Below are 22,617 nucleotides of genomic sequence, written 5' to 3'. Positions count from 1 at the left end.
ATCACTGAGTACAACTTCCTTTACTTTCTGCCTTTCCTCAATCTCTTGAGTGTTTTTCCCTCTGGTTGGAGTGTTTGATCATAGTCTATCTCACAGGAAGTTGCACGTACATATAGAATTTACAGAAAACATTCTGCTCAGCTGAGATGCAGGAACAGAAGATCACAGGGGCAGGTGCAGGCTATTTAGAAATGCAACCTGTTCCAGTATTCAGTAAATCATGACTAATCTGTAAATTGACTCCATCAACCTGCTTTTTCCTCATTTAATAGAGTCAGTCAGCCTTAAAAATTAACAACTGACCGAACAGTTATGGAACAATGCATACCTGCACCATCTTCTGTGTGGGATCTGTTCTGTCTTCAAATCTGAAAATACCGATTCTAATAATATTTTGATGTTGCCTCCTTATCCATGATTCTCCAAGTGGCAAGATGGATTTCTCTCCTATTCCATTGTTCCCAAAAATATTTTTGGAAAATTCAAGTCAGCTCCTATAACTAACAAGTGAACATGCCAACTAGCCCAGAGAGAGAAGAGATGGAAGATACTGCAGTGTAAAGTTGGAAGAACTCATGACCAGAAATATTGATTGTCCATTTCCCCCCGCAGCTGCTGTTCGACCAGTTGAGTTCCTCCGGAAGCTCTTCTTATTTTGCTTTAACCTTAACCCATTTAATGTCATCTTTAACCTTATGAGCACAGGATTCATTTTCTTTACTACACTTAGCGACCTCTTTATTAGATACCTCCTAGTAAAGTTATATTTGAGCTCTTCTGTTGCTGTAGGCCATCCACTTCAAGGGTTCGACATGTTGTGCCTTTGTAGGATTTTGCAATATCCTTGTAAAATTTCTCTGCACTCTTTCAATCTCATTGCTCTCCTTCCCATAGGATGGTGACCAGGATCCGGCCCTGTTTAGCAGGCAACCAGGAGATGTAAGTTGGTACATGTTTAAGATATTTGGCCGATAAGGTAGCGTAAGGGTTTGCGCAACGTGATTGCAGCTTGAGGTATTCTGGAGTTTGGAGCTCAATTCCGGCACTACTTTGTAAGGAATGTCTGCATGTGCTCCTTGTGGAATGTCTGGGTTTTCCCCAAGTTCTCTGGTTTCTTCCGACAGTCCAAAGATCTACCCGATAGGCTAACGGGTCATTGTAAGTTGTCCTGTGATTAGGCGAGGGTTAATTACATTTGTTGGCGGTTGCTAGGGCAGCGTGGTTCAAAGAGCTGGAAGGGCCTACTCCTCACTGTATCGCAAAATAACTAAATAAATAAACTTACAGTGATTGGAGGAAAGTATGGGGGTGGGAGGATGTCAGAAGTATTTTTTTTTACACAGAGTGGTGGGCGTCCTGTAATTAGGTTATGGTTAATCGGGGTTGTGGGATTGCATGGCTCAAAGGCCTGGAAGGGCCTACTCTGCTTTGTATCATTAGATAAATAAATTAATAAAATATTGTTTGACTTGAGGCCAGGTTTTCAAATAACTGCACATTGGCTGTAACGTAGAGGATGGAGGCTGGGTGCTGAAACAGCAGAATATAGTTTGTTTGTTGTAGTGTGCATCCTTGCACAGGCTTTGTTCTCCCTGTTGGTGTCTCTATATGCCTGCCTTCAGTCTGATGATAGCCTAAAAATAACATGTACGTATTTGCAGCAAAGGAGCTGAGCCTTAGCTTCTATTAGTGCCTCTGACCTTTTTGGGTGATGTGTGGGGCAAGAGGGTATTTTGTGAAATGGAATCCATTATTCATTATGTCTTCATCAGCTGTGCCGTGGTTTGGTTGTATCCAGTTAAGGTTAGACAACCTCAGCATTTTTGTCTCCAAACATCTGGAATCCACATACCCTGGTTGCTGGCTAACCAAAATAGGCAGTAAAACTAAAATAGCTCTCCCGATGTGTCAGCGAACATATCCAGTTGAATGGCTGAGACTTACAGATAGGGAGATCTTTGACGTAAACCCTGCATTACTTGAGGTGATAACTGGAGAGTGTGACCAGCCTCAGAATCCATTGGGAATATGATGATATGCGGGGCTTTCGTTCCTGGCTGCTGGCCAGTGATTCTGGCTGGAAATTCATCTGCAGTAAGCGTTAAATATTGGCAGGACTGAACTTGCTTGTAGCAGCTAATGTGGTGCAAATACAGTCTAGAATGCATCGTTCTTCACATGTTCCTCAGACAGACATTAATTCCAGAGGAGAGAGAAAATTGAAAAGTGAAAGGAAACAAAGCTATAATTCTTTCATATTTGCCCAAAGAGGCTTATAATCCTCATTCAACTCTAATTTATTTCTGGATATGCCACTTTAATATATAAAAGTTAAGGTGAATTTTAATTATTCAGTTCATCCTATTTACCTTAGTGAAGTGGCTGCTTTTGTTAAATCCACTTCAGTTTTGATCACGATCATTGCCTGCAGTATATGTTAATGGTTTCAATGGAACCATCCTGTAATTAGAAACCTTGAAGTGAGCAGCATTGATTCTATATCAAAAAAAATCATACAATCAACATTGTAGGATGAGACTATTCATTCCATTTTTTTCTGTGCTTGCTCCTTGCCAGTGTCAATTTGTCTCAATCTTTTGCTCTTTCCCCAAAGCCATGGAGATTCATCCTTATCATCATCATCATCATTATGTGCCATGTTGTATGATATAGGAGACCATGGTCTCAGCAAATTTTTCTACAGAAGTGGTTTGCCATTGCCTTCTTCTGGGCAGTGTCTTTCCAAGACAGCTGACCCCAGACATTATCAATATTCTCCAGCGACTGTCTGCCTCGTGTCAGTTGTTGCATAACCAGGACTTGTGATATGCACCAATTGCTCATACAACCATCCACCTCCTGCTCCAGGGCTTCTCAGGGCTGAACGAGGGGCTAAGTAGATGCTACACCTTGCCCAAGAGTGACCTCAGGCTAATGGAGGGTAGGAGTGCCTTACACATCCTTTGGTGGAGACGAATCTCCCCACCCCACTGTCCTTCTGCATCAATTTATTTCTTTTTTTCTAAATTATTGAATCTGTATCGACCATCTTTACTGGTAGAACATTCCAGATTGTAACAAAATGAGTTATAGAGTCCTTGAAAGTGTGTTCCCAAACTATGGGCTCATATTCAAGGTCTCTACAACTCATATTCTCTGTATTATTCATATATGGACTCTCTCTATTTATATATATCTATCTATATTGTTTTATTTATTTACTTAAAACATAAACTCTATACGAATTAATCTACGTATTTATTTAATTTGCAGATTTTTACCTTTTCACATTGACTTTTGTCAGTTTGTGTGTAGTTTTTCATTTCTTCTATTGATTTTCTTTTTCTTTGTGTGAACACCAGCAAGAAAGTAGATCTCACTTTCCTTTTCCATCTAGGTAGCCTCCAATATAATGTCAGGATCGTTGATTTCTCCTTCCAGTAATATTTTTCTCCTTCTCCCTCCCTCTTTTTCTATGGCCTCCTACTTCTTCTCCTCACCTGCCTATCATATCCCTCTGGTGCCCTCCTCCATCCCTTTCTCCCATCGTCTATTCTCCTATCAGATTCCTTCTTCTTCAGCCCTTTACCTCCTCCACCTATCACCTACCAGCTTCTTACATCACCCCTCTCTTCCCCCACCTGCCTGGCTTTACCTATCACCTTCTAGCTTGTCCTCCTTCCCCTCATCCACCTTCTTATTCTGGCCTCTTCCCTCCTCCCTTCCTGTCCGTATGAAGGGTATGGATCTCAAACGTCGACTGTTTAATCATTTCCATAGATGATCCATGACCTGCTGAGTTCCTCCAGCATTTTGTGTGTGCTGAAGTGAATCTCAAGTTAGTATATGATGAAGTTTGTACTTCATCAGTACAGTATGTACTTCAATAATATATTTTATTTGAAATTTGCACATACCGGTAAAATAAATCCAGATTCCTTCTCTGGAACTTTCCCCCATGAACTTCAATACATACTTGACTTGAGTCTGAGTTCTGCTAGTGTTATATATAGCATGGAGTTATAAAAGTGAGGCCTACTGACAGCCTTGTTAATAACATCATGCTTCTAAAATGACAGCTGACAGTTGCCTGAGTACGTCTAATAAGATTTCAAAGGTTGGATGATCTGGAGACATCAGATTCGAAGCAGGAATAGATATCAGACTAATGTTTAACTTAAATCATTGTGGTTATGACCTAATTGTTTAGCTGATTATTGTCAGAAGTCAATCAGAAAGTGAGTTTCATTTTTAGACAGCCCTGGGACACTGAGCAGTAGGTGTTGTTACTTCTACCTTAAACACCAGAGACTCAGCAGGTGAGGAACAGACAAAATGCTGGGGGAGCTCAGCAAGTCAGGCAGCATCTATGGAGGGGAACAAACAGTCGATGTTTCAGGCCAAGGCCCTTCTCCAGGGCTGGAAAGGAAGGGGCTGAACCCAGGATAAGTAGCTGAGGTGAGGGGAAGGAATACAAGTTGGCTGGAAATGGATGAAATCATGTGAGTGGGAAGGTGGGTAGGGGGCCTGAGGTGGGGGGGAGGGAGGAGAGGAGATGAAGCTGGGAGGTAATAGGCGGAAGAGGTAAGAGGGTGAAGAAGAAGAAATCTAATGGGAGAGGACAATGGACAATGAGAGAATGGAAAGGAGGAGGGGCACCAGAGGGAGATGTTTGGTGGTGAGAAGACAAGAGGAGGTGAGAGGGTAGACCGAGTGGAAAATGAAAAAAAAAAGTGGAGGGAGAGAAATTACTGGAAGTTAGAGAACTTGATGTTCATGCTATCAGGTAGGAGGCCACCTGGATACTATACTGAGATAAAATATGAGGCTTTTCTCTTCCAAGCTGAGTGTGATCTCAGAGTGGCAGTAGGACATAAGAACATAAGAAATAGGAGTAGGATTAGGCCACCAGGCCCATTGAGCCTCCTCCCCCATTCAATAAGATCATGGCTGATTTAGCCACATACTCATTTCCACCTACCTGCCTTTTCACTCATAACCTTTAATGCCCTATTATGCAAAAATTTACCCAACCTTGTCTTGAATATACTTACTGCTTCTTTGGATAGAGGAGGCCATGGACCAATACGCTGGAATGGGAATGGGGAGTTGAATTGAAATCAATGGCCACTAGGCAATCAGCTTGCTGAGGTGGAACGAAGGTGCTCGACGAAGCAGGGCCCCAAACTACATCGATGTAGAGGAAGCCTCACCGGGAGCACTGGATACGGTTGGTGACCCTGAAAGACTCACAGGTGATGTGTTGCCTCACCTGGAAGGACTGTTTGAGAGGTGGTGAGGGAGGAAGTGAATGGGCAGATGTAGCGCATGTTCCACTTGCAGCGATAAGTGCCAGGAGGGAGATCAGTGGGGAGGGACGAGTGGGCAAGGAAGTCACATAGAACAAGTCCTATGGAAAGTGGAGGGTGGGAGAGGGGAACTGGCAAGGCACTCTTATCCACTACACATGGCTGCGGGCTAATGCTGACTCCTTGTGCGGCAAATCCTCAGATTAAAATGTTGATCCTGATGTTCAAACCTCTCGATGAATTCTCCTCTCTCCATTTCTGTAATCTCCTCCAGGCCTTCGTTCAGATGAGAATGGTTTTTCCCCATAGTCCAGGCCTCATGTAACCTTCATCTTCATGTACAACCTTCGAAAGCTTTACAAAAATGATTGGCTGATAATATTAAAGCAGAAATTGCTGCAAGCTTTGGGCAGGGCAGGCAGAATCTGTGAAAGATGAAACTGTTAATGATGGAGGTCTAGGACTCTCCATCAGAACTGCGTATTATACCCCTCACCACGGACGCTGCCTGACCTATTGAATGCTTAAACCTTCCTGTTTTTATTTCCCATTTCCAACATCTGCAAGCCTTGTGACTTTCATTTAAGGGCAAGAAATTACTTCAGATTCAGATTCATTTACTTATTCAAGTACGTCAGTGCATGCAGTGAAATGAGTCATCTGCATCGACCATCAACACGACCTAACAATGAGCTGGGGGATGCCCACAAGTGTTGCCATACATTCCAGTGCCAACATAGAATACCCACATTGTTGCAGCCTTCCCCACCAGGCATTTATATTAGCTGCTTCCACTGCAAACCACAAAGGACTTTAAAAAAAGGATTTAATGTATTTAATATTTCAGGTCATGCACTAGGAGCAAAGGAGCGTGGATTTGTTCCTTTCAGCTTTACAATCCTACTTCAATGATTCAATGGTTCAATTTAATATCAGAGAATGCATATAGTATGCAACCTGAAATCCTTACTCTTCACAGACGTCCACAAAACAGAAAAGAAAACAAAGAATGGATGACCTAAAATATGAGAGCCCCAACCCCCTCTCCCCCTCCCATGCCCAAGCTGCAACAAATGCATCAACGCTCTCCTTCTCCCACTTGCTCCAGCAAACAATGCAAGCGATAACAAAATCTCCAGAGACCATGATCTAGAGTCCATCAAAAACTACTGTCCATCACAACACTTCGACATCTCAGGCAGGTTCTGCCACAACGAGAGGGGCAACCAACAGCTCACTGTCTCGATGCTGCAAAATGCCGTGTCGCTTGTCCGAGTCTCTTGACTCGAAGACCAATGGACTCTCGCTCACCATTGAAAGAGAGAGGGAAAGAGAGAGAGAGAGAGAGAGAGAGAGAGAGAGTTCACTCAAGTGCAGGGGCTTCCAACAGCTGTGCACATCGCCCTCCATCTCCCGCGACACTTCGGTCAGCGACATCGGTGAGGATTCGGGTGCACCCCGAAGGCGCATATCTTCCAGGCCGCACTAGAGATATTGAAATGCTAGGCCAGCCGGCAAGTTCCGAGAGTGAGAACCCACCGCTCTTGAAGAACCATACTTGACATAGGAATAGCCTTATTGTTGTCACATAAGGAGAAACAAGCGACTGCAGATGATGGAAATCTAGAATTATACACAAGATGCTGAAGAGACTCAAAAAGGTCAGGCAGCATGTACAGAGGGAAGTGTCTCGGGTCCATTGGCTGACAGTTCACGTCTCTCCATAGATCTGCCTGACCTGCTGACTTTCTCCAGTGCTTAGTGTGTTGCTCATCATTTTCAATTTGTTACAGTGCTGCAGAGGTTCCCTACATCATTTAGTGCATGAACTACACACTGATGAACTATCCTTTACATTTGTACCAGGTTCTACTGGGTGTTACTATTTCAGAGGACCTGTTCTGGACCAAGCATGTAAATGAACTCGGGAAGAAAGCATGGCAGTGCCCCTACTTCCTTAGATTTGGCATGTCATCAAAAACTTTGCCAAGCTTCTATAGATGTGCTGTGGAGCATGTATTGGCTGACTATATCACAGACTGGTATGGAAACACCAATACCTTTGAATGGAAATTCCCACAAAAGGTAGTGGATTTGGCTGAGTGCATCACAGGTAAAGCCCTCCCAAACATCAAGCATATCTACATGAAATGCTGTCGTAGGAAAGCAGCATCCATCAGCAGAGATCCTCACCGCCCAGGCTCTGCTGTTTTCTCATTGCTGCCATCAGGTAGAAGGTACAAGCCCTTCAGGACTTGCACTATCAGGTTCAAGAACAGTTACTACCCCACAACCATCAGGCTCTTGAACAAAAGGAGATAACTACACTCAGTTGCCCATCCATTGAGATGTTCCCACAACCAATTATCTCACTTTAAGAACTCTTGATCTTGTTTTTGTGTTCTCATTAATTATTGCTATTTATTTATATTTCTATTTGTAGTTTGTTGTCTTCTGCTTGATCTTTTATTGATCTTGTTATAGCTACTATTCTATAGATTTGCTGAGTGTGCGCAGAGGAAAATGAATCTCAGGATTGTATATGGCAACATATATGTACTCTGATAATTAAATTTGCTTTGAACTTTCTAGAGAAGAGAATTTGTCTCACTGCTTGGGAGGAATATTTCTGACTTGTTTTCTAGAATGAAGTGTCCATATTGGATACATTTTCCCCAGGTAGTCTGGGGCACCAACCAATTGCATGACACAGAAAACCGAGGTTCCTTTTTTCCTTCAAAATCTTCCAGTGAGTTTCATTTTGGAAACCTTCAATTATTTTTGCCCTCCCTAACTTGCATGTTACAATTTTGGTGCTCTTGCCTTAGGATCAACAATACACTCATACTTAAAATAATTTCTGGTGAAGAGGCAGTAACCTTAAGTATCTTTCTCTGTAGATGCTGCTCAGCCTGCTGAGTGTTTCCATTATTTCCTGCTGTCAAAGTCAAAGTGCAAAGCAAAATTTATTATCAAACTATATATATGTTACCATATACAACACTGAGATTCATTTCCTTGCAAGAATTTCAAAGTGCAAATTAAATTTTATTATCAAAGTATAGATATGTTATTATATGTAACCTTGAGGTTCATCTTCTTGCAGGCATACTCAATAAATCCATAGTAGAATAATAACTATGAAAGACCGCACCAACTCGGGGTTCAACCAGTGCACAAAAGAAAACAAACTGTGCAAATACAAAAAGAAATAAATAATAATAATAATAAACAAATAAGCAGTCAATGTCGAGAACCTTGAAAGTGAGCCTATGGGTTGTGGGAACATTTCAATGATGGGACAACTGAAGCTGAGTGAAGTTACTCTCTTTGGTTCAAGAGCCTGATGGTTGAAGCATAACAACTCTTTCTGCGCCAATGCGTTGTGTAGATGTGCTCAATGGTGGGGAGGGCTTTACCCATGATGGACTGGGCCATAATCACTGCTTTTTGCAGTGTTTTCCATTCAAGGGCATTGGTGCTTCCATACCAGGCTGTGATGCAGCCAGTCAATATGCTGTTCACAACATTTACAGAAAAATAAATTAATACAACAGAATGCATGAAAATCTCTACATAAAGACTGACAAACAACCAATGTGTAAAAGAAGACAAATTGTGCAAATAAAAATAACACTGAGAACGAGTTGCAGAGTCCTTGAAAGTGAGTCTGTAGGTTGTAGAATTCGTTCAGAGTTGTGGTGAGTGATGTTATCCATGCCGATTCAAGAGCGTGTAAACTAGCAGTAATTATGATTGATTTGTCACTTGTACTGATTCTCACAACTGTTAAATTTAGATCGCATCTGATATAAAAAAGGCTACATATATTTCTCAATGATAACGCTAAAAGCGATGCAGTGCGAGGTCAAATTTACTGGTTGGAAACAGATGTAGCATTGATATAATGGTGACTGGAAAATGAAGAGCGTGTCTTAAATGTCAGTTGTTTCCAGTATTATAGCCCAGATTTTATAATTTTGTAAAAGTTCCTTTCAGAATCCACAAGCATTGGCACTGACCATAGGTTCAGATGATACAGCCCTTGTCCCTGAAATGCCATCTGTTTGCAACAGCCTTGCTCATCCGATATCAAAAGACGAAAAAAATATGCGCAGATGCTGGAAATCTGAAATAAAAGCAGGGAATACTGGAATAACTAGGCAGACCAGGGCTACATCTGTGGTAAAGGAAACATTCACATCTTCAGTCAGCAACTCCTCATTAGGTCTGGCACAACAATATAAGTTACCTATACCCTCACATTTGCCATTACTGTCTGGTTTAGTGCAGCATACTATCATAATATATGCAAACTGCAGTGATCCCTCAGGTTAGCAGAATAGGTCATTGGCTGCAGTCTACCATTACCTCAGAACTTGTATGTGTCCAGGACAAAGAACTGGTCAGGAAACATCATTGCAGACACTACCTGACCAGCAAAATGCCTTTTCCTAAAGCTCCCTTCCGGAAACCACTGTAGAACTATTAGGACTAAAACTTCATGTCACCTCTGTCACTGTACTGTAAAAACTTTAAACCACTTTTTATAATACTGTTTGCACTGTAAATTAATGCTGATATTTATGTACTCATGCACATTTTATTCCATATACTTATTTCTGGCTTAACTTTTATATAATTCTATGTTCTCTGTGATAGTTGATCAGGATGGAGGAACAACATCTTATATTCCATCTGGGTAGCCTCCAATCTGATGGCATGAATATGGCTTTCTCCTTCTGGTAAGAAAATCCTTTCCCCTCTCCTCTTCTTCTATATCCCACTCTGGCCTCTTACCTCTTTTCATCTGCCTATCACCTCCCCCTGGGTCCCCTCCTCTTTCCCTTTCTCCTAATGGTCCGCTCTCCTTTCTAGTCAGATTCCTTCCCCTCCAGCCCTTTACCTTTCCCAATCACCTGGCTTCACCTACCACCTTCTAGTTGTTCTCCTTCCACTACTCTCACCTTTTTATTCTGGCGTCTTTCCCATACCATTCCAATCTTGAAGAAGTGTCTTGTCCTGAAATGTTGACTGTTTATTAATTTCCATTGATGCTGAGTTCCTTGAGCATTTTGTGCCCGTTGTTGAATGCTGTTTATTTTTTGCTGCATGCTGTGCCAATACACCACAGTAAATTTCTAATACATGTAAATGTATATGGTGAAGAAAGTTGATCCTTGACCCTTGATCATTGATCGTTCAGTAGAAGGAATGGGAGGGAGATGTAGAACAATTGAACTGTCAGTGTTAGGCCAAATCCAAATGGCTTAATTTGGGCAGATTATTTTAAATATCATGGGATGGATAAGGTCTCAATTACTGCCCAAAATCCATTGTTATTTCATTTCATTGATGCTGTGGATGTGTAACCATCGACAGATAAAAAGTACCATGTCATTTTGCTAGTGCTCAAGGTGCATTTTAACATGGTCTAATATTAGGAAGTGAGCACATTTCAAAAGTGCACCATTGGCTGTAAACCAAGAACATGAATGATCTATAAATGCATCCTTTCCTTTAATTATAAAGGGCTTTAAATGTACATTGTGAGATGACAAATATCACGTAGAAAGCCACTACAGATTCACACATGGAAAAGCAAAACCACATAGGTGCTTACAATTGCAGTTTAAAAGTATGGGCCTCATGGTTCTGTGGCTATTAGTCAGGGATAAATTCAAAGTTCAAAGGAAATTTATTATCAAAGCATGCACATGCCACCATATAGCACTCTGAGACTCATTTTCTCACAGGCATTAACAGAAAAACAAAGCAATACAGTGGGATCAATGAAAAATGATACACGAAGACTGACAAACTGCCAATTTGCACAAGAAGTCAAAACTGTGCAATTAAAAAAAAACATAATACTGCAAATAAATTAATAGAAACTGAGACCATGAGTTGTTGATCCACAGAACTGCCACAGAAGTGATACCATCCTAGGACTAAATTGGCTGGCTTTGAACCACACACATATATAAAGATAAAGATTCTAAAAAGGGTTTAAATCAGGCATAACACTGTTTTTGGTGTGAAGTGAAAATGTTTCGACAATGCAAACTTGGCAGTATAACACCAGCTTGTTGGTATCGGAATTAACAGAGCCATGAATGCTTACATAATAGAAATTAGAAACAGCTTCATGTGAACAGAAGAATTGCATATTAACATTGTAGACGTTATAATTATGGCACTTTTTAATTTATCTTTACTGAAACCCTTCTCCTGCTTATTGGAATTATAAAGTAAACACTGAGTCTTACAATTGCCAAAGTTTGCTTTAGGTGTTGGAAATTCCTCTTATTTCAATATTCTGTTCAAATCCTTTCAAATTCTAGATGATTATTTTTATTCAAAGATAAAGTAAAGCAAAGACAGATGGAGTCCTACCTGGATTTTAACTTGTAGAAATTTAAATTTAGCTTTGTCATGTTGAGGGTTGTGGTAAAAATTCAGGGCATTAATGAGCAAAATGAAACAGAGGAGCATTGCATGAATGCTTAACAGCACATATTTTAATATGAATGTATGAACAAATCTATTACTCTCAGCTGATGACTAGGTGGGCAGATGAGTGACTGCCTCGGTGACCGAATGCCTAGTGAGTAACTGCAGGGGTTGGGGATTTATTAGCATTTGAGTGACTGATTTTAATGCTCTAAGTAAGATCAGCTTTTGTGATGCCATTTTTTCTGGCACTCTTCCTGTGGAGATGTAAGCCTTTGCAAATGAATATTTTTTTCCTCCCGCTAACAGTTTATTCAAACCTTGTTTTGTAACCTCAGCTGCATCCTGGACTGACTTTCTGTCACACTACTTCAAACATTCATAGTTTAATAGTTGACCTGCTTGTCGAATTTCATTATGTAGAATGTGTGATTTTAAAAAAGAAGACAGTATCTTGCTATAAAAAGGGTTGAAAGCATAAATGTTATATGCATCTGACAGACTCAAACTCCCTTGCTAGTACAAATTAGAAAATGGTGTTTCGGTTGCCTGTGATGTGCTTTTGTAGCAGGGAATAAATATTGCTATGATAAGTATCTGACCCTTTGAACTTTGCTGTAATTCAGTCAATTCTGTTCGTACCTTGATCAGAATAAGAGTAAGTTGCCTTTGAAATATAGTTGTGGGAATATTAGGCCTCAATACTGAAGTGCTGGGGCCGCACAGTAGCATAACAGTTAGTAGAATTCTTTACAGTGTGCCAGAAGCAAGATTAGGGTTCGATCCCTGCTGCGGTTACTAAAGATATGAACAAAACTATAGTATTGCAGTTAGCATTAACGCTTTACAGTACCAGCAACCGGGGTTCGATTCCTGTTGCAGTCTTCAAGGAGTTTGTACGTTCTCCCCGTCATTGCGTGGTTTTCCTCTGTGTGCTCCAGTTTCTTTCCACATTCGGGCTAGTGGGTTAATCATCAGTCACATGGGTGTAACTGGGCAGTGTGGGATCATTCACCCAGAATGGTCTATGATACCATGCTTTTTTCGAAATAAAAAAAATAGTGTGGAATTACTTCATGACCATCAGCTTCTTCATACATGGATTATTGTCTATTAAAGAATTCTGTGAAAATGTCTTCTTGGGATTTCAATGAAAATCAGCTAAGATTTGGCTGTTGTGCTGAGTATCATTCTTCCTGCATTATCTGACGTGTCATATCCAGTTATGTCTTCACAGACGTTTCAAGTTTATTTCTTAGCTTGTCTAATGTGATATTTATGGATTACAAATAAAGGCATTCAAATAATGGATTGCATTATAATATAAAATCATCCTTCAAATTTCATAGTATTTTAATAGCTGAGCAGCTTCATTTTATTTATAGCTTGTAAAATTTGTGGAAGGATGCAGTAAAACTGTAGGAGGAGGTGTCTGACTACATTTGTGAATCTACCAAAAAGAAGGGAGCACTCGTAAGGTAATAACTTGTTGGTATGTACTCAGACTCTTTAATTTTCTCCCTTTGCAATAAGCTGACTCCGGCAAGAAATTGCCATGGCAACCCAGCCTTTTCCATCAATGGAACCAGGACACCACCTACGTATGAATAAAACAGATTTGCTTCTTTAGTTCAGCAAGTAACTCTCTGTTTGGAAATAGATGTGTTTTCTCAAAAATATTTGGAGATGAGTTAATAAGATGTTCTTTTCATTCCAGTCTTTATGTGACAGGGGAATCAGAACCCCTTTCTTTCTTTGTTTCACAGTATATAATAAAGCCTCTGGCACATTACATCTCTTTAATTGGTGAATAGAATGGGCTTTTACTTCATTCAAACCATTTCCAGTATTATTGCATTTGTCAATGCCCACAGCACTCACTGTGCCATGAATGCTAATAGCTCCATTAAACCAAAGCTCCTGCAATGGATTACTTTGCTGTATATCGGCTCTACCCAGAGTAAAATGAACACAAAATTGTTTAATTTACCTTGCACTACAGCTAAATTTGAAATGGAACAAAAAGAATCAAGGCCACCTACATTACCCTGGAGTGGGTTGGTGACCTTCTGCTGATGGTTTTGGTTACAGAACCCTGTTGCTCTATTGTATTTTGCTGATCTGGAACTCTTTGTAAATGAAAGGGGCAGTTGAACTAAGAGAACCGAGTCAACAAGAAAATGCCTATATTCTATCACTACTGCATTAGCTCAAGAGTAGGCACAATGAAACCCAAGAGTTTAATGATTGATCGTGCCCCGATCAGAAGTAGACTTCTTCAAAGTTCAAAGTACATTTCTTATCAAGGTACATACAAGTCATTACATACTACCCTGAGATTTATCATCTTGTGGGCGTTCACAGTAAATACTAAGAAACACAATAGAATCAATGAAAAACTACACACAAAAATGGGAAACAGCCAATGTATAAAACACAACAAATTGGGCAAATACTCTACAAAAAGAAAAAAGAAAACAAATAATAATAATAATAATAATAATAAAAAATCATCGTCAACAGTATGTCCTGTGCCGTATGACAGAGGCGATCGTGGTCTCATGACCATAATTGTTCTTGGCGAATTTTTCAATGGACGTGGTTTGCCATTGCCTTCTTCTGGGCAGTTTCTTTACAAGATTGGTGATGCCAGCCATTATCAATACCCAACAGAGAGAGTCCACCTGGTGTCAGTCGTTGCATAACCAGGATATGCATGTGACCATCCACCACCTGCTCTCTTGGCTTCATGCGACCCTGATCGGGGTGGGGGGGGGGAGACGAGGTTAAGCAGGTTCTACACTTTGCCCAAGGGTGACCTGCAGGCTAGCAGAGGCCTTACACCTCCTTCAGCAGAGACAGATCTCTACCTTGCCACCCTAGTAAAAAAAATAGAGCATGAGTTGTAGAGTCCTTGAAAGTGAGTCTGTAGATTATGTCATCAGTTCTGTGATGGGGTGAGTGCAGTTATCCACACTGGTTCAGGAACCTGATGATTAGGGGTAATAACTGTTCCTGAATCTGGTGGTGTGGGACCTAAGACTCCTGTACCTCCTTCATGATGGCATCAGCAACAAGATCGCATAGCCTAGATGTTGGGGGTCTTTGATGATAGATATTAATCAAGGATTTTATACCTGTACATATGCCCAACATAAGGATTTATTTAACAATAGTTACTCACATTGGGATGGCCTGTTTGCTCAGAACATCAGCTAGAGAACAAGCATTAGGTGGCTTTAATTTTGAACTGATTTTTTATTAAGTGAGGTACGTTTACATATTCATATCAGAGTTGGGTCACAAGGTCCTATCAAAGTTATGCTCGGAAAATATACATTTAGTGGCCACTTTATTAGGTACAACTGTACACCTACTCATTAATGTAAATATCTAATCAGCCAATCATGTGGCAGCAACTCAAAGCATAAAAACATGCATAAATGGGCAAGAGGTTCAGTTGTCGTTCAGACAAAACATCTGAATGGGGGAAGTAATGTGACCTAAGTGACTTTGACTGTGGAACGATTGTTGGTGCCAGACAGGGTGATTTGAGTATCTCAGAAATTGCTGATCTCCTGGGATTTTCACACACAATAGTCTTGAAAATTTATAGAGACTGCTGCTGCAAAAAAAAAAACAGAGAAAACATCCAGTGAGTTGCAGCTCTGTTGGCAAAAATGTCTTGTTAAAGAGAGAGGTCAGAGGAGAATGGCCAGATTGTTTCAAGCTGACAGGAAGGTGACAGTAACTCAAATAACCACACATTACAACAATGGTGTGCAGAAGAGTATCTCTGAATGTACATGTTGAACCTTGAAGTGATGGTCTACAGCAGCAGAAGACCATGAATATACATTCAGTAGAAGTACCATCCAAGGGTAGGAGGAATAGCGTAGTGGTTTGTGTAACTTTATTGCAGTGCCAGTGACCCGGGGTTCAATCCTACTGCTGTTGATAAGGAGATTGTACGTTCTTCCCATGACTGCATGGGTTTCTTGTGGGTGGTCTGGTTTCCACCCACATTCCAGAGGTTTAGTAGGTTATTTGGTCACACGGGTGTTTTGGGTGGCACTAGCTCAATGGGTCAGAAGGGCTTATATAAAATTTGAGGACTATTTTTCACACAGGGTGTGGTTAAAAGCTGGAAACCAATGCCAAGAAAGGTCGTCGAGGCAGGAACTGAGGAAGTGTCTGAGACAAGTACTCAGATACGACTCTGAAGAAATATTGAGATGAAAACTTGAAATACTGTACCATGGCATAGAATGCATTGTGCTGAATATTGGAAAATGCGAATAGTATAGATGGGGGTTAAGGTTTCAAGTGAGGAACAAAAAAAGAGAGAAAAACATTGGTTTTAAGTTGCAGAAAAAGTTGGCAAGGAAAGGACAAATGAAATAACCAACTAAACTGTACTTCTTTGGAATGTGGGTGGAAACCGGACCACCCATTGGAAACTCATGTAGTCATGGGGAGAACATTCAAAGCAGCAAAATTAAACCCAGGTCTCTGGTGCTGCAAAAACATTACACTAACCACAACATTATTTCTCCTCTCTTTGGGATAGTGCCTCCTAAAAAAGTGGCCATTGAGTGCATCTTCATGGTCTTCTGCTCCTGTAGCCCATCCACTTCAAGGTTCAACTTGTTGTACGTTCAGAGATACTCCTCTGCACACCACTGTTGTAATGTGTCGTTATTTGAGTTACTGTCACCTTCCTGTCAGCTTGAACCTGTTTGGCGACTCCCCACTGACCCCTCTCGTCAACAAAGCATTTTTGCACACAGGACATTTTTATGTTTTTCCTCCTATTCATTTTCCTCCTTTGCTGCAACTTAAATTGATCGTTTTTCTCCATTACCTAGTTCCCCTGACTGAAACATTAAATCTGTTTCTCTCTCCATAGATGCTGTCAAACCAGCTGAGTGTTTCTGATATAAAGTTCCAACATCTGCATATTTTCACTTTTGTAGCCACCTATATATACTAAGCACAACAGCCAAAACAAAAATATATCATTCAGATTCATATTTCACTTAAAACCTCTCCACCCACACCTCAACAGTGTTCACTTTAGAAGTGGTTGATGCAATACAGTGTAGGTCATGAACTTTGATAGAAAGAATAAAGGTGTAGGCTATTTTTGAAAAAAATTGAGAAAATTCAGAAATCTGAGGCGTAAAGTGATTTGGGATTCTCAAAAGGTTAACTTGCAGTATTGGTAAGGAAGGCAAAGGCGAAGTCAGCATTCATTTTGAAAGGACTCGAATATGAAATCAAGGATGTAATGCTGAGTGTTTATAAGACATTGTTCAGAACATGATTGGAGTACTCTGAGCAGCTTTTGGCCTTTTACCTAAGAAAAGATGTGCTGCTATTGGAGAGGGTCCAGAGAAGGTTAATGAGAATGGTCTGGGGATGAAAGGGTTAAGACGTCTAAGGAACAATTGAAGGCTCTGGGCCTGTGCTCACTGGAGTTTAGAATTATGAGGGAGGAAGATCTCATGGAAATCTATCCAGTATTGAAACGCTAAGTGAAATGGATGTTTCCTACAGTGGAGGAGTCCAGGACCAAAAGATGCAGCTCAGAACAGGATGTCCATTTCAAACTGAGATGAGGAGTAATTTGTTTAGCTGGAGGGTGATGAATCTGTGGAATTCATTGCTACAGATGGCTGTGGAGGCTTAGTCACTAGGTATATTTAAAGCAGAGGTTAACATATTCTTGATTAGTAAAGCTGTCAAAGGCTACAGGAAGAAGGCAGGAGAATGTGGTTGAGATGGATAATAAATCAGCCATCGTGGAATAGTGGAGCAGAATCATTGCACCAAATAGTGTAACCCTGCTCCTATCTCTATGGTTTTATGGTCTTTAGAGGAATAGGAAGGATTGGGTATAAGAAGAGGAGATGTCTATTTACCCTCTTCGAAATGTAGCACCATTCATCACAATAGCTAACGTGTGAACTACACATTACGCTGGTCTTTTACTTCTCTCTTTTAATACCTTTGACTCTCAAAGATCTTCTTACTTTAGATTTAAAATTCCAATTGACTTTAGCACCAAGTCCTACTTTGTGCAAGTGAGTTACAATTTTCCATCTTTCTCTCTCTTCATTCCTCCTCCCTTGAAAGGCCTTTGAACCTTGCCTCAGCCAAAATAACTTCATACCAGACAGATGATTTCCAAATATATCACGAAAATATATTGTCATAATGTTTTGTGGTGCGTAATCTAGTTTCAGTTCAAAGCACGTTCAAGGCTTTACAGTACAGTAAATACAATTCAAGATTACATACGTAAATACTAGACTATGTAGGTGTCATGAGTGTTGTGGGTCTCTGTGACAAACCATAGAGCATTGGACTTCCAGGTTTCTTGAGCACCTGCATTTACTAATTGTTGTCTTAAAGAGAGTCGTTAGGCCCTTGTGCTTTCTGTTTAATCTTGTCAAGTTAATTGTGACTTGCCCTGGTTTACAGCATTCTCTGATAATTTAAATGGACTCTCATTTAGTGCTCTTCTCGGAGTCCCTGCATGTTAAGAATGCTTTGCTCACGTTGGTTGCTCGATCGTGCTACCAATGCTCCGTTGATATTCTTATGTATAACTTTTTGCTTCTGTCTCTACATGGGAGTCTGGTGTTCCTCTGCACCTGGGTTCAGTCATTGCCAGCGCTCACTGTGACAGAATCTGTTGTTCATCCACACCTGGGTTCAGTCGTTGCTGGGGCTCACTGTGATAGTAGTGTATCATTAAACATGGAACATGTTTTTCTTCTCTCTGTATCTCAGTTGTCTATTTAAATTGTGATTGTGTTGGCCAGCTAAGCTTTATGGGATACTTGATTGCCAGACAGTGTAACAATTGCACAGAAAATCTGAAAAATTCAGTTTCATCTGAAGAGTTTAGAGATTGAACATGCAACTGGTCAGTATGCTGCCTTGCAAATAAGCCTCTTCATTTTTCTAATAGCTGTGTCTTACATCTTCAGAATATTGCAAAGAGGATTAAACAACTAACCTGTGGAGAGAAGTGGACAGTCAATGTTTTGGATTGAGATGTTTCATTTGGACTGCCAAACTGTACATAGATATTGCCTGACTTGTTGAATTCCATCAACAGTAGGCTCTGTTGCTCTAGATCCCAGCATCTACACTCTCTTGTGCCTCCAGATTCCTCATTTATGTTGTCTGGACAGTCATGGCTAGTCATTCTTTTACACTCAACTATTTTACTCTTCCCACCTCTGGAATCACAACATCCACCCAACAGCTCTGTCCATGAGAATAAAGAGGGCCAATCATTTGGGAGAAATCTTTGGAAAATTCCATTTTGATTTCCTTAGCCACTCAAATAGTTCATGTTGATTAACCGCCAATTCACTGAGCTTCTGAGCCTCCAGGAGACTGTCCTACAGCACCAGCACAACTGTTGGCAATTACTTTCAGGGAAAAGAAGAAATCCTAAGATGTAATGAACTCTGCAGTAGCATCTTCCCAAAGTTGTGAACCATAATAATTGATCAACAGACACAAAGAATGCTGGTGGAATGAAGCAGGCCAGGCAGCATCTATAGGAAGAAGTACAGTCAATGCTTCGGGCCGAGACCCAAGGATCTCGAAACATCGACAGTGCTTCTCCCTATAGATGCTGCCTGGCCTGTTACGTTCCACCAGCATTCTGTGTGTGTTGCTTGAATTTCCAGCATCTACAGATTTTCCTCGAATTTGCGTAATTGGCCAAAAGCATTGTTTTACATATTCCTTCCTTTCACTAAACACCTGGTGTAGAGGCTCTAATGCATAGAATCAAAAGATGCTGTGGAAAGTTGTAGACTCATCCAGCTTCATCATAGGCACAAACCAACCCTCTATTGACAGCATCTTCAAAAAGCAGAGCTTCGAGAAGATAGTATCCATAATTAAACACTTCACTGTCCAGGACATGCTCTCTTCAAATTACCAGGGAGGAGGTACAGATATGTGAAGACCCAGATGCAAGATTTTAGGAACAGCTTCTTCACCCATACCAACAGATTTCTGAATGGTCTGTGAACCCACGAGCACTATCTTGCTATTCACTTTTGCACTATATATTTATCTATCGATCTATCATTTATTTATTTATTTATTTATTGCAACCTATTGTAGTTTTATTTTGGGTGGCGGGGTGGAAATATCTGTAAACCGAAGAAGGTGTAAGGCGCTCCTTTCTTCTGCTACTCTGCAGGTCACCCGAGGGCAAGGTGTAGCACCTGCCTAGCACCCTGATCAGAGTCACATGAAGCCAGGAGAGCAGGTGGTGGATGGTCATATGAGCAGCCGCTGTATATCACAAGTCCTGGTTATGGGAACTATTGAAGAGTATCAATAATGGCTGGGGCCACCTGTCTTGTAGAAACACTGCCCAGAAAAAGACAATGGAAAACCACTCCTGTAGAAAAAATTGGCTGAAGCAATCATAGTCATAAGACTATGCCTGCCTATGTCATACAACATGGAAGGTAATGATGATAATGATAGTAGCTTTTTAATGCCTTGCACTGTACTGGTGTCACAAAACAATAAATTTCACAACATATACTGGTGATACTACTCCTGACTCTGATCCTGTTCAATCCTTTGTCACCTGATCTCTAACAGGTTTGAAATTGGAGTGGAGTTAATCTACAGAAAAAATTGGAAAGTGTCCAACTGAGATCACCCAGACTTCAATTATGCTGACAATATTTGCATCCATGCATGCATGGTTGGAAGCCAAGGCGTGATCAACTTATCAACTAAAGCAAATAAGGGAATGGGTCTTATGCTTAATATTTGCTTTACTTGTTCAGACAGGCCCACAATCAAAGTGCCCACATCTCACTTTATATTTATAGAAGGCCACTCAGCCCTTTAGATACTTATTAGCTCTCAGAGGAGCAATCCCATTAATATTATTCCTGCACTCCTTACTTCTAGCTGCTCTGTACCTTACTCTTCCTCACAAATCTCCTTTGAATCTTTATGCAATTGACCTGCACTAAAGAGTAACATATATTCAGTGGCCACTTTACACCTGGACACCTGCTTGTTAATGAAAATATCTCATCAGCCAAACATGCGGCTTCAACTCAATGCAAAAAAGAATGCAGACGTGGTCAAAAGGTTCAGTTGCTGCTCAGACCAAATATTAGCATGGGGAAGAAATGTGATCAAAGTGACTTTGACTATGGAATGATTGTTGGTGCTAGACAGGGTAGTTTGGGTGTCTTAGAAACTGCTGATCTCCTGGGATTTTCATACACATCAGTCTCTAGAGTTTTCAGAAAATGGTGTAAAAACCCCACCCCAAAAAAATCCAGTATGTGGCAGTTCTGTGGGGAAAAAAATTGCCTTGTTTATGTAAGAGGTGAGAGGAGAATGAGTAGATTGGTTCAGCCTGACAAGGAAGGTGACAGTAACTCACTTAACCGTGTGTTACAACCTGGTGTACAGAACAGCATCTCTGAATGCGCAACATGTTGAGCCTTGAAGTGGATGGTCTACTGCGGCAGAAGGCCACGGACATACACTCAGTGCAGGAGGCATCTAATAACGTGGCCATAGAGTGTAGCAGATTAACCTACAATCCAGTCTTCAGAACATGACAGGGAAGATGAGCAGCTGGAGGTTCATGTAGTTACAGATACAAGGTGCAAACACAACATGGCCGACATCTAAAGTCAAGATCAATCCTGGGTTCCTGGTGTTGTGAGGCAGGAAGAGTAGCTGCTGCACTGGCAGGCCATTGGGCATGACATCAACAGTGCACTGTAATTTCTAGCCTTCTTTAAACTTTTTTTTTAGTAAATGAGACAAGCAGAGGCAAATAAGTCTGGCTTAGATGTATGTCCCCGATTAGCATGAACCAGCTTCCATGCTGAATGACTCAATTTTTTTTGTATCTCTTCGTTTGCTCTCTGTTTTCCTTTTTCCTCTCTTTATTTCACTCTCTAACCTAATTTGTCATTGAATTATTGATTCTAAACTACTGCTATGGTTTCACAGTGCAGACACTCATATGGTTTCTTGAATCATGATAGTTAAGTGGATGTGCAGTACCTTTCCCTCTTCTCACTGGTCCCTATCCTTCATGCCAAAATCATCCTAAATTCCTGTGCCAATCTCCATAAAATTCTGTATGTAAGCCAAATGCTAACCCAAATCCCTGAAATACTTAAATCTGCTTTTGTAAATTCCGGTCTTATATTTTAGCAGATTAATGAGAAAGGAGACCAAGATTATTGAAAAATAAATGTAGACAATGCTGTTGCATTATGACTTCCAAACAAATCTTGCTTTTTTTTGAAGTCCTTTTAACATCTACGAGATTTCTCCTGAAACCATTAAACTCATTTTGTTCAGAGCACAAGCATACTGGAAAGTATACTCATGCCTATTGATGTTGAACAGATTCTGGGCCCCATTTCATATTAAATATGCCCAATTTAACAAGGCTGGATCTTGTATGCATTTTCTGAATTTTTCATCTGTGCTTTTATAGATTTCAAAGCCGTATCTCATCAAAAAAGTATTGCATCTAGTGCCTGACAGGTGCCCTGAACCCATTAAACTAAACACAGTCGGAGAATTCATATGTGAGATTGTGAATATTCTATGATTCTAGAGGGTATATCTAATATACTCTGTGAGGGAACATCACCCATGCGTTTGACAGCACAACAGCATCATTTTTTTTATTACCTAAAGCCAATATTACTGGAAACAAAGGTACAGCCATTCAATATTACAACAGCAAGCAAAATCTTACCCAGAAATGTGTTCAATAAATAAATATTGGTTATTTATTGTCAGACATTTTTCATCC

General features: G+C 40.6%; 1 long non-coding RNA gene across 1 annotated transcript in view; it reads left to right on the top strand.

Moving 5' to 3' along the window:
• The first annotated feature begins 893 nt into the window (after positions 1 to 893).
• The window catches only part of LOC132405781 (uncharacterized), a 53,692-nt gene continuing 31,968 nt past the window's right edge, over positions 894 to 22,617 (top strand). Inside the window, exons 1-2 of the long non-coding RNA XR_009515964.1 lie at positions 894 to 939; positions 9,972 to 10,054. This is a non-coding gene — a long non-coding RNA (uncharacterized LOC132405781). The remainder of the gene's footprint in view (positions 940 to 9,971; positions 10,055 to 22,617) is intronic.

This window comes from Hypanus sabinus, chromosome 16 (genome assembly GCF_030144855.1).
Source record: "Hypanus sabinus isolate sHypSab1 chromosome 16, sHypSab1.hap1, whole genome shotgun sequence".
Taxonomy (NCBI): Eukaryota; Metazoa; Chordata; class Chondrichthyes; order Myliobatiformes; family Dasyatidae; genus Hypanus; species Hypanus sabinus.
The sequence above is the reverse complement of the archived record's forward strand: the minus strand, read 5'-3'. Positions and strand labels throughout refer to the sequence as shown.